This window comes from Protopterus annectens, chromosome 8.part1, assembly GCF_019279795.1.
Source record: "Protopterus annectens isolate FY-2018-M chromosome 8.part1, PAN1.0, whole genome shotgun sequence".
NCBI lineage: Eukaryota > Metazoa > Chordata > Ceratodontiformes > Protopteridae > Protopterus > Protopterus annectens.
The window spans coordinates 163,865,394-163,877,020 of record NC_056742.1 but is presented as its reverse complement, the minus strand read 5'-3'; positions in this window follow the sequence as shown (position 1 = coordinate 163,877,020).

Sequence of the window (11,627 nt, the reverse complement as noted above, 5' to 3'; positions counted from 1 at the left end):
TTCCAGAAATCCAACTGTTTTAAATGGCATGATATTTATTACGTGTACACAGAAGCAATCATTCAAACATATAGTGGAACAGCTCCATTAGAGGGTATTGGCATTCTTGGATTATTCTTTTGCTTCCCCAAAAGCAATATTTTCATAGCTGTATCATACACACACACACACACATGGGTCCCTATCAGACGATCGAAACGCTGTTTCCACAAATACGAAATGATCAACACGTATTGCGCGAACTACGTAAACACTGAACATCCTAAACAGCGAAATCCGAAATGTTGCAGTGTGTTGGTTGGCCCATCTGTGGTATAGCTCCTAAAGGAAAGTGTGCAATAGGTATGGACCTTAGGGTAGGGTGCGGGTTATGGTAAGTGTATAGATAGGTAATGTATGTAAGATTTAGTGTAATGTTAGAAGCAGGGTTTTGTTCAATGTATTTATGTGTATTATTTATTTTGTTAGGGTATATCTCCGTAGGGGAAGTGTGCAGTAGTTACAGACCTTAGGGTTAGGGAGGCGTTAAGGATAGTGCATAGATAGTTGCATATGTGGGGTTTAGTGTAGTGTTAGAAGTAGGGTTTTGTTAAATGTATTTATGTGTATTATTTATTTTGTTAGGATATATCATCATAGGGAAAGTGTGTGGTAGTTATGGACCTTAGGGTTAGGGAGGGGTTAAGGCAAAAAAATATATATATATATCCTTGTTTTCCCACCTCTCCTCGACTAGTTTAGACCAGTATACAGGCTTTGCTGTATTCTGGGCTGTGGTGTAGTTCCTGTGTTGTCCATTGCCTTACTTGAATAGAAGGAAGTTTCTTTGCTCACCAGTGGGAGTGGGGAGCCTTGAGCAGCTTATCTGCCCCTGAAGGAGTGACCTCAGCACAAGAGCTTGTAGTAATTAGTTGTTTTGGACCATTTCCAGCTCTTTTGAAGTTCCCTGTTTAAAATCCGCCTCTGAGCATTTTTTTCTGGCTATACTACTCAGAAACAGCTCCTCGTGGTCCTGCAGAGTGGTCCTAGCAGCAGAGAACTGAGAAAAGCAACTACTTTCCTGATTTAAGTATTTTTTGCTGTTTTTTACCGAAATACCTTCTCTTGCTTACTTTGAACAAGCTTAAACTGTTTTTTAGCTGTTTGTTGCATTATATATTATCTGCACTTAAAGTAACATTTGGTCGAAAATTGGTCGAAAGTTTGATTGTTTGTTAAATTTAACTGTTGAGGCTGCCCTCTAAAGTGTGCTAGCCTGTGAAACTGATTTATTATTGTTTCCTGCATTTCTGTGTGCTTTCTATCTCAAAACAAAAAAACAAAAAAATATCCTTGTTTTCCCACCTCTCCTCGACTAGTTTAGACCAGTATACAAGCTTTGCTGTATTCTGGGCTGTGGTGTAGTTCCTGTGTTGTCCATTGCCTTACTTGGATAGAAGGAAGTTTCTTTGCTCACCAGTGGGAGTGGGGAGCCTTGAGCAGCCTATCTGTCCCTGAAGGAGTGACCTCAGCACAAGAGCTTGTAGTAATTGGTTGTTTTGGACCATTTCTAGCTCTTTTGAAGTTCCCTGTTTAAAATCTGCATTTGCGCGGCTTTGCATGATTGTGCGCATAGTGCAGCGTCGGTTAAACAAGGTTAAACCTTTTCTGGCTCCGCCAAGTCTGCTCTTCAAATTTTCCTTTAAGAAATCTCTACTCTTATAATAATCAGTCTACTCGCTTTATTATAAGCCTAGCACTTGTTCTCAAAACCTCTCTTCTAAGTAAGCACTCTCAAACTAAAGTAAGCACTACATCCACCTACCACCCCTGTGAGTACCCACTTCCCTTAAAGGCACAGCACTCCTTTATGATATTCTAGCATGTCGAGTGGTAGATTACTAGCATCCTCTTTGGTTCAGCTGGTTAATCTGGGAATCTTGAGACAATGCTACAATTGTCTCATGTACACAGACAACCCTCTCCTCCTCCCAACAAACACAAATACATGTGAGAGATGTAACTATATATCCAAACTGGAGGCTGAACTCTCTCAACTCAGGACTGGCAAGACCAGACAGGAGGAGAAGGTAACCACACACACAGCAAACCCAGTCCCACATAGACCTATCACAACTGCAAACCAAACACATAATAACACAAAGACATACTCGGAGGCTCTAACAAAAAACTTACCAAAACAACAGAGGCTCCCAAAGCAGACACCCAAAAATCCACCACCTCAAAACATAACACATGCAACACATACTTCAATAAATCAGTGTGTCAAACAATCACAGCCCTTAAGGCCAAACACCATGCCTGATACACTAGTAATAGGTGACTCTATAGTCAGACACACTGACGTTCCGCTTACCAGGCTGAACAAGGAGAGGGTAATGGTGAGTTGCCTATTGGGAGCTAGGATCCGCCACATAACACACGCACTCAGGTCACTCCAAAGCAAGTACAAATATGACTCCATCATTGTCCATGCTGGCGTGAATGACCTGAGACGTACCTCCCTGGACTACATGAAAAGAGACATAGAGGAGCTCTCTGATTATGTAGCCCAGGCTGGTATGACCCTGACCCTGAGCAGCATCTTGCCCTCACCAAGAATGATGCCACAATACAAAGACAAGATGATCAGCTGTAATATTTGGCTCAGTTACTGGTGTCATTCTAGGGGGATCCAATGTCTGTCTGCTTGAGATGACATGCTGGACAAGCCACGCTGCTTCGCAAGGGACGGTTTGCACCTGTCACCACTGGGCTTCCGGATATTGGCTAAGGCTCTTGCCACCCCCATAGTGCCTTTTTTAGGCAAGGCTCAAAAGACAAACCCACCTCCTTAGAAAATAAAAATGGAAAAAAAATTAAGGGTAATGCTGCTCAACGCCAGAAGTCTAAATCTCAAGATGCAGGCTCTTGAAGCACTCCTCAGTATGGAGAACATTGATGTCTGTGTAGTAACTGAAACCTGGTTCAAGGCTCCTGAGAGCACCCCAGCACTACCAGGCTATACCTCATATCATGCTTTTCGGCCCCAAAACTCGGGCCAAACCAAAAAGGTAGGGGGAATGTCCATATTCATCAAGGACACCCACACCTCCAGGTTAGTGGCAACACATGAAGCATCAGAGACCATAAAGGTGCAACTAACCGTAGGCAAAACTGCTATACAACTGGTAGCATGTTAGAGACCACCCTCCCAATCTCAGGAACCCCATTCAGCCTTCCTGAAGACATTGGAGGATATGAATGTCTCACCAAACACCATCATATTGGGAGACTTCAACTACCCTAACATAGACTGGGTGCATTATTCTAGCCCTAACACCCTAGCCCAAAGGTTCCTGGAATTCATAAATTCAAATCCAATGGAACAGCTAGTCACCTCTCCCACAAGGGGAGATAATATACTAGACCTGATCATCAAAAACATGGGGACAGAGTGCTCCACACCGGAAGTATACCCCTCACTAGTGAGATCTGACCACAAACTAATCACCCTGGATATACATATCCCACCTCCACCCCCAACACAAAAGACTACAGTGAAAAACTTCTCAAAAGCCGACTTTACACTTCTTAAGACTGAGATGGTATCCTTTACGCCCACTGGGCCAGTGGAAACCACATCCCACAATGCTGAATCCTTCACAAATGCTTTCTACGGACATCTCCAAGAATGCATGGATCATGCAATCCCAAATAAAACCAAGACCCTCTCCACCAAGGGCAGGCATGCTGTCTGGTGGACCCCAGTCATAAACAAATTGTATAACAAAAGAAGGAAGCTACTGCACGACAGAGCAAAATCCCATAAAGAGAAGGCATCTCCGATCAGCACTAGTAGAAAGCTACGTTCTCTCATAAAAACATCCAAGGCCAACTTTGAGAGAAAAATCGCTATGGACACTAAAGATAACCACAAGGCCTTCTTCTGCTATGTTAGAAACCTGGGCGGAAACCCTCAGATATGCTCAGAGTTAGTTCACAATGACAAAAAATACACTGAACCCACAGATATTGCCAACATTCTGGCAGACAGATTCAGTGCAAATTTCTCCCCTCCCTCACCCCCAAAAGAAGAAATACTTATCCCAGCTGAATGTAACCTCCCTGTCATCTCAGATGTCCAGGTGAGAACCGCCCTCAGCAAAGCTAAAAACATAGCATCAATGGGACCTGACGGTATCCCGGGTTGCATGCTACGTGAACTCCAAGAGGAGCTAAACCTGCACATAAAAATGCTATTTAACCTTAGCCTTACTACAGGATATGTACCTGAACACTGGCGTACAGCAACAGTGGTCCCACTCCACAAAGGAGGCACCTCTACAGACCCTGGTAACTACCGCCCCATAAGCTTAACCAGCCTGGTCTTCAAAGCTATGGAAAGAATCATTATGGAACTCATAAACAGAGACATTGGGGACCTACAGACACTTGATCCCACCCAGTTCGGCTTTGTAAAGGGCAGATCCTGCCTTTTGAACCTGGTTGACTTTTTCGAAACAGTCACTAGAGCCATTGACAAGGGCAAAGCCTACAGCCTACCTGGACTTGGCTAAAGCCTTCGACACAATACCCCACTCAGGCATCATAGACAAGCTCAACAGCTTAAATGTAAATCCATATGTCACAAGATGGGTTGCAACCTGGCTAAAGGATAGAACCCATAAAGTCAAAATCGCTGGAGCCATGTCAGACTCAAAGCCAGTCACAAGTGGTGTCCTACAGGGCTCTGTCCTGGGACCCCTCTTGTTCGGCATTTATTTCTCAGATGTGAAAGCAAATATGGGAGGGTTATGGCTGACAGAGTTTGCAGATGACTGCAAACTAGGCGCCATAGTCGATACACCAGCTGACATATACATCCTACAGAAAGGCCTCACTGAAACGGACAACTGGTGCCGGAATCATGGCCTTAAACTAAATGCCAAAAAATGTATAGTCATCCCCTTTGGGAAAAACAAAGTACCCACAAATTATCACATAGACAGTAACCCACTGAGTATGGAAAAAAAAATCAGAGACCTGGGGACCCAAGTCGATAGTGACCTCTCATTTGACACCCACGTTGCCAAAGTGGTTAGAAAGACTTTCTACCTTGAAACCTTATCATGAAGGGTTTCACATCCAGATCAAAGGAGGTCATTTTACCCCTATACTCCTCCCTTATCAGGCCCGTGATTGAGTACAATGCCCCATTTGGTATGTACCTCACCCGGCAATTGCAACAGCTGGAGAGACCCCAAAAGTACCTCACCAAGAGGATCAAGGGTCTCCAACATATGTCATATGCTGCCAGACTAAAGAAACTCCAGCTCTGTTCAGTAGCATACCGCCTACTCAGAGGTGATCTGTGCCTGACGTACAAGGCCATGTCCAATCAGGAATTGATGGACATGCTCCACCTCAAAAAATCCAAATTCATCAGAACCACGGGAGCTAAAGATTTAAACCTCAGCACAAATATGAATAGGACATGCTGGAGGGACAGATTCATAACTCAGAGGCTTCCCATACTCTGGAACAGAATCCCAGTTCATGTTAGGCAGAGCCCCTCACTGGCTCTCTTCAAGAGAAATCTTGACGAGTGGATGGGAGATCGTAGGTTTACCCCGGGGGTCATCTCTGTGTCACTACTAGACAGAGGCACAGTAAACTAATTCTATTATGTAAGGGGGTCTTCACTGTGTCACTAGTAGACAGAGGCACAGTATTCTAAATCTATTCTGTACACTTTTGCACCATTACATGGGGTGGTGAAAGCCACATCACTATGGCTAGGCTTATAAATGCCCCAGGGCAGATAGCCTAATACTAAACTATGAAACTATGATACTGCATAGATAGTTGTGTATGTGGGGTTTAGTGTAGTGTTAGAAGTTGGGTTTTGGTGCTTTACTTTAGGGTTAGGAGTAGGGTTTGGTTAGTGTTTGTATGTGGTTTATTTATTTTGTTTGGGTAGGTAGTATGTAGCGGGTGGTGGGGTTGGACGACTATGACCGTTCGATGTTTTAAATTTCGTGGTTTAGTGCATTTGGTGTATTCGCTGTTTGATTAATAGGTGTCAATCTTTTGGTATTCGCTGTAATGGATTTTCGCGGAACTGATATAGACCCCCCCCCCACACACACACACACACACACACACACACACACATTAAAATTTGTACCATGTATCTCAAAGCTCTGAAACCTTTCTGAAGGGAAACATCACAAATGTTCACTTCAGCATTCTCTAGAATGTGATAATTTGTGAAGAACATCTCACTTTTAAACTATTTTACTATAAGGATATACTCCATTTCTTAGATAGTCTGTGGACATTTTAGAAAGATTACAATAATGTCAGTGGCTTTGCATTATTTATCCCAACAGCAACCCTTAAGAAAGCAGATACAGATAACATATGGTATGTAACTTTTCTGGCTGCTGGTCATAAGAAAGACATTCGGCAGTGTGATAAAATATGGATACTGAGTTACAGGAGCATGGTAATTTTATAGAGTTCTAGTATCTATTATCCTTGGACTCTTCAGCGCTATAACTCAAAAATCTAAGCAGGCCATCAGTCATAGGACTATGCTTTCCAGTTTTAATACTCTAACCCAAGAGGGCCTTCCGTAAATGTAAGCTCCATTTGTGTAAGTTTTTAACTCCATGGTATATAAGGTAGAAAAGAATGTCTATTACTTCACATGATGGGAAAGCTTCTATAGCCTGATGCATCCCTTTCATGGCTGAGCATTAAGAGGTCTAATATGAAATAATATCATTTAAATACTTTTCAGTATTCTAAAGCATGCCACGGAAAGCACTCAATTTATTTATTTATTTATCTTTTTATGCCATCTTCAAAAATTATGTTGAAAGTTTACAGTAATTAGCTATGAGGTATGATTTCATAGAAAAAATAATCCCAAGAGGATAGGAAATGTGACATCATCTACTCATTCCTCCTTTTGTGCTAGCATTATAATGTTCCTTTTTACTCCTCTAATTAGAAATAATCTATTTACTTATGCACAAATTCAAGAACTCAGCATACCTCTACTTCTCTCCTTTTGTATTCACTCCTGAGTCATATAGATTAGAGAACCTATTAAAAATGTCACCTTGTATACATTGGTAGAGACAGTTACACTTACTGGTGATCGTTTAATATGTTTGATTGTTTTGTATGTGTAGGCTAAGTCTGATTATCAGTCTCACCTTTGTTTCTGAAGCTTGAATATCATCATTTCATTTGTATACTTTCATTATTACTAAAATCATATGGTGATTTGTTAAAAAAGGCAGCTGCAGGCATTGGTTAATTAGATGTAGTAGTTTTTTATAGACAAGTAGATAATGTCACAAATTGAACCCATTTTTCTCAGTTATTTCTGTTTAGTTTTCAGTAGCAAATTAACTAACATGCTGTTCACCCTACGAGCTTTGAGTTCCACAGTGCTTCAAAAAGAACTGAGTTTAGTAATGGCTTGAAAACAAGACCAGTATCCATCCCTTATGATTCTACAGTTTACAGAGTACAGTGAAACTTCCCTTAAGCTAAGTAGTTTAAATCCTCTTGAAAAGAGAGTTTTGAAATTCCCCTCATTCCTCAAAATATTTCAGAATGCATGTATGAAAGAACAAACTGTTCTCTAAGTATCCAAATAAATGTTATGTACAATGACATGTTGTGCCTGATATTCCATTTTGCATTATATGTGCAATCCCAAATGTATCTCTCAACATTGTACAGACATTTCCATCAAAGATAAGACCATGCTTCATAAGTGTACCTATGTACCTTATGCTAGAATGTCTTCTAAGGCCATAATCAAGTGCACTTTATTTTTTTCAGAGGAGTGGATGCATCACTTCTTTCTGCTGAACATGAATATCTCAAACAGCATAAGTGCACAATATGCAGCCACCCTCCCAAATCACAAAGTCTCTCATAGATGTCCCTGCATTCATGTTTGGATTTTTCACCTATAAGCAATAACTCAGTTTAAGCTTAGAAGATAAGATACTATAGTAACAAACTTTCCACTGAGCCCTGTAGTGACCCACTGATCCCATGACATGTGCCTGACTGTATTCCCCCACTATGACTGAGTTCTATGTAATAACCAGTGTTGATGCAGTTAACAATTTATAATATACCAGTTAATATTAAACTTCTTTAGCTCACAGATACAAATTACAAAATCCATATGTGCTGTATCCCCTGTCAGATACTGTTTTTGCAACAGCAGTTACTTGTCAAGGGAATGTCACCAAGTTTTGAGAGCAGGACCATTTTCATCTTAGTCTTGGATCAACATGTCTCCCATTCTTTCTGTAAGAGATCCATGCTCAACCTTTACTCTGTTTTATAAAGTATACATGTCAAGCCTATTGTTAACTAATTATGTAGCTCCAAAATAACCCAGACACTTTGTGCATAGGATGAATTAGAGCTCATCTTCATTGTATGAGGTCTAGCCACGTTATTAACTTTGTACAAAAAAAACTCTAAATTATAATCAGGTCCTCTGAAGTTACTGTTCTTCATTTTATTTAAGACTGTTTCTGTACTACCGTCCATAACTTATACATTACCCCCTAGCTTTAAGTCCACTTCCCTCTCATCTGCTATTTTAACACTATTGGCAAACTGTTAAGAGTACACTAGATATATATTTAATGCCAGAAATAATCACTTTTATCAATCTATTATATACCTGAATGATTCCCTTTCATTTTCTAATATCGCAAAATTAAGACATATTATTGTTATTGACGTTAATAACTTTTTGTTTCATACTTTATATATGACATCCCGACAATGTCGGTGTCTTCTTTCGACTTTTCCTGGTTACATAATTTAAAAATCTTGGCTTTATTTAATTAATGTAAATGTGTTATTTACTGTGGAAATTTATTAAATGTACTATAAGCATAGACGTGTCTTGTTCTTTTTTCATTGTAATATTTTTAGAAATTAAAGCTCTACCAAAGTTTAATAAGTGATTTAGTTATGTATTCCTTGATTATGCAACATTTGTTCACCTCATCAGCTATGGTCTCTGTGAGTGTAAAATATTAGCTAGCACTAATAACTATAAAGTATATTGTTAATGTTTGTCATACTTGCTATCTGAGCAATCTTAACATTTAGAATTGTTAGTTGTCATTTTTTTACCATCAAACTAATTGTAATAGTGTTGTGGTTTTGCTCTACAGTTAAAGTAATAATTTCTGAGGAGGCACATAAACACCAATAATGGTGATACAGTATCTAAAATATATTGCCCTTTGTTCAGTTCTTTACTATTTGCTCCATTTTTTTATTAATGAAATCTCTTAAAACTGGGTGCACATATTATTTAAGCAGTAGTCGGACTGTTACATATTTAAATAGTTGATATTACTTAACAATATTGTCTTATCCTGTTATTACCTACAATTTAGTTTGATACACTATTTATCATCATTAGGCGCAACAGAAGGGTGTGACTGCAGCTCATAATGATATTTTCATTATTAATATTAACACTGTGCTAAACTACATCCCTGTTTATGTGGATTCTAGATTGGATTGAGAATATATGTTACAAAGACAGAAAATCTACCATCCCACTTGTAAGGAGTGGTAAGGACAAACATCACAATATAGGCATTATAGCTATAATTTTAAAACTACATGACTCATTTCACAGGAAACAGTATTAAAGTTAAATGAAGTGGATAAAGAGAAAACAACAATATCTTCTCTCCGAGGCCTAATGCTGAACAGTGTACCAGGCCTTCTATGTACACTGCTAAGAGGAAAGATAAAATACTGCTGTATTGTTGAGGCTAACAATTTAAAAGAAAAAACAATGAAATACATGTGAAACTCAACCCTGGAAATATTAGAATTGTTTGAAAAATCAAATGAAGGCAATATTAAGTGAAATAATACATGTCCCGAGATGGAATTACCTGGCTTAAGAAGCCTACAGTTATAAAGCATGGTTGCAGCAATTATTTTAGTTATAAAATTAATATCCTTATATACTGGAAATACTTTATTTATAACCATCCAATATTTAATCTTCTGATGGATTTCATTTGACTCATTATGAAGCAGGTTACTTAAGTGACAAAATATCAGATAGGCTTTATCTTTTTTTTAGGAAATTATCTGAAAGAAAACTCAGACATAATACAGCTAATAATTTTTTAAAGATGTTATTTTCATAAGGCATACAACATTAGAAATAAATACAGTGAGCTGACTTTTATACTTAGTTATTAACAATATAGCAGCATTGCCATAACCGAGGCTTGGGATTCATCAGGCATTATTTTCCATGGATATAATAAATATAAATGCATGAGAAATAACAATAAATATGATGGAGTTCTAGTTTTAATACACAACTCAGTTTTATCTACTTTAATTTCAGTTAATTGTTATGGTTCTTATAATTCGTAAATAAAATGTTAGACTTATATTGAGTTATCCAATTCCAACAATGGTTTAACTAAATATAATGAATATTTAGATTGTATTCAGGATCTTAAAGAATAGAAATTCTGTATTACTTGCTGATTTTAACTATCCTGTCAGTAATTGGGATGATCTTACTGCTGACCTATTTTTTACACAAGAATGTATTAATGTTATTTGTTTTAATCATTATAGTTAGATGTTACATGACAATACAAGAGGAAAGATAATAATAGATCTAATAGTTAAGAACAATGAAAGCATGATAAGCAATATCACTATAGACCCACCACTGAACAAATCACATCAGAATTCTATAACTTTCTTATAAAAATTGAATTGACCAATCCTCAATATAAACTAAAACTTATTACTGATTTTGGATCAAACGAGGAAAACTTAACATGTTAATTGACTTCTCAAAAATATGACTCTGAATCAAATGTTGATTATAATATAAAACAAATAATGTTAATAAACAATGTAAATCAAGCTCAGATGTAAGATTATGTAAAATGGTATTTCCTAAATGGTGGGTTAAAACAGTAATAAGGTTACACAAAAGAAAAAAAAAAGGATCAGAATGTATGATAAATTTCTCACTGCTAGAAATAAATATAAGTTAAATAAGATAACCAGAGAAATACATGAATTAATTAATCAAGAGCACATACAATTTGAAATTAAGTTGGCAAATAAAAATAAAAAGACATATATTACTTATACTCATTCAAGAAAATTAGAAATCACATCATGACAAAAACAAAGAGATAACTAATGAATTTAACAAACACTTTGTATCCCTTGATAGAAAAAAATCTGAACTAAGTAATGTAATAAATTATGCTATCTCAAACAAAGATATCTGCCTTGAAATCCCAGAGATTATTGCATTCAATGTTTTACAGAAAGTGAATAAAAAATCTCCATGGGATGCCTACTCTAATAGTAGACCTATTTAACAATTTATTACCACTGTTACATATACTCTTTAGCAAGTTACTTGAAATGGGTACAGCTCCAAATATCTGGAAATAATCAAATATTACTCCTATTTTTAAAAAGGGAAAGCATTCTGATATTAGTAATTAGCTAGTATGGATAACACCAATATTGATTTGAAAGATGCATAATTGATTTAACACAAAGTAATAATAAGATGT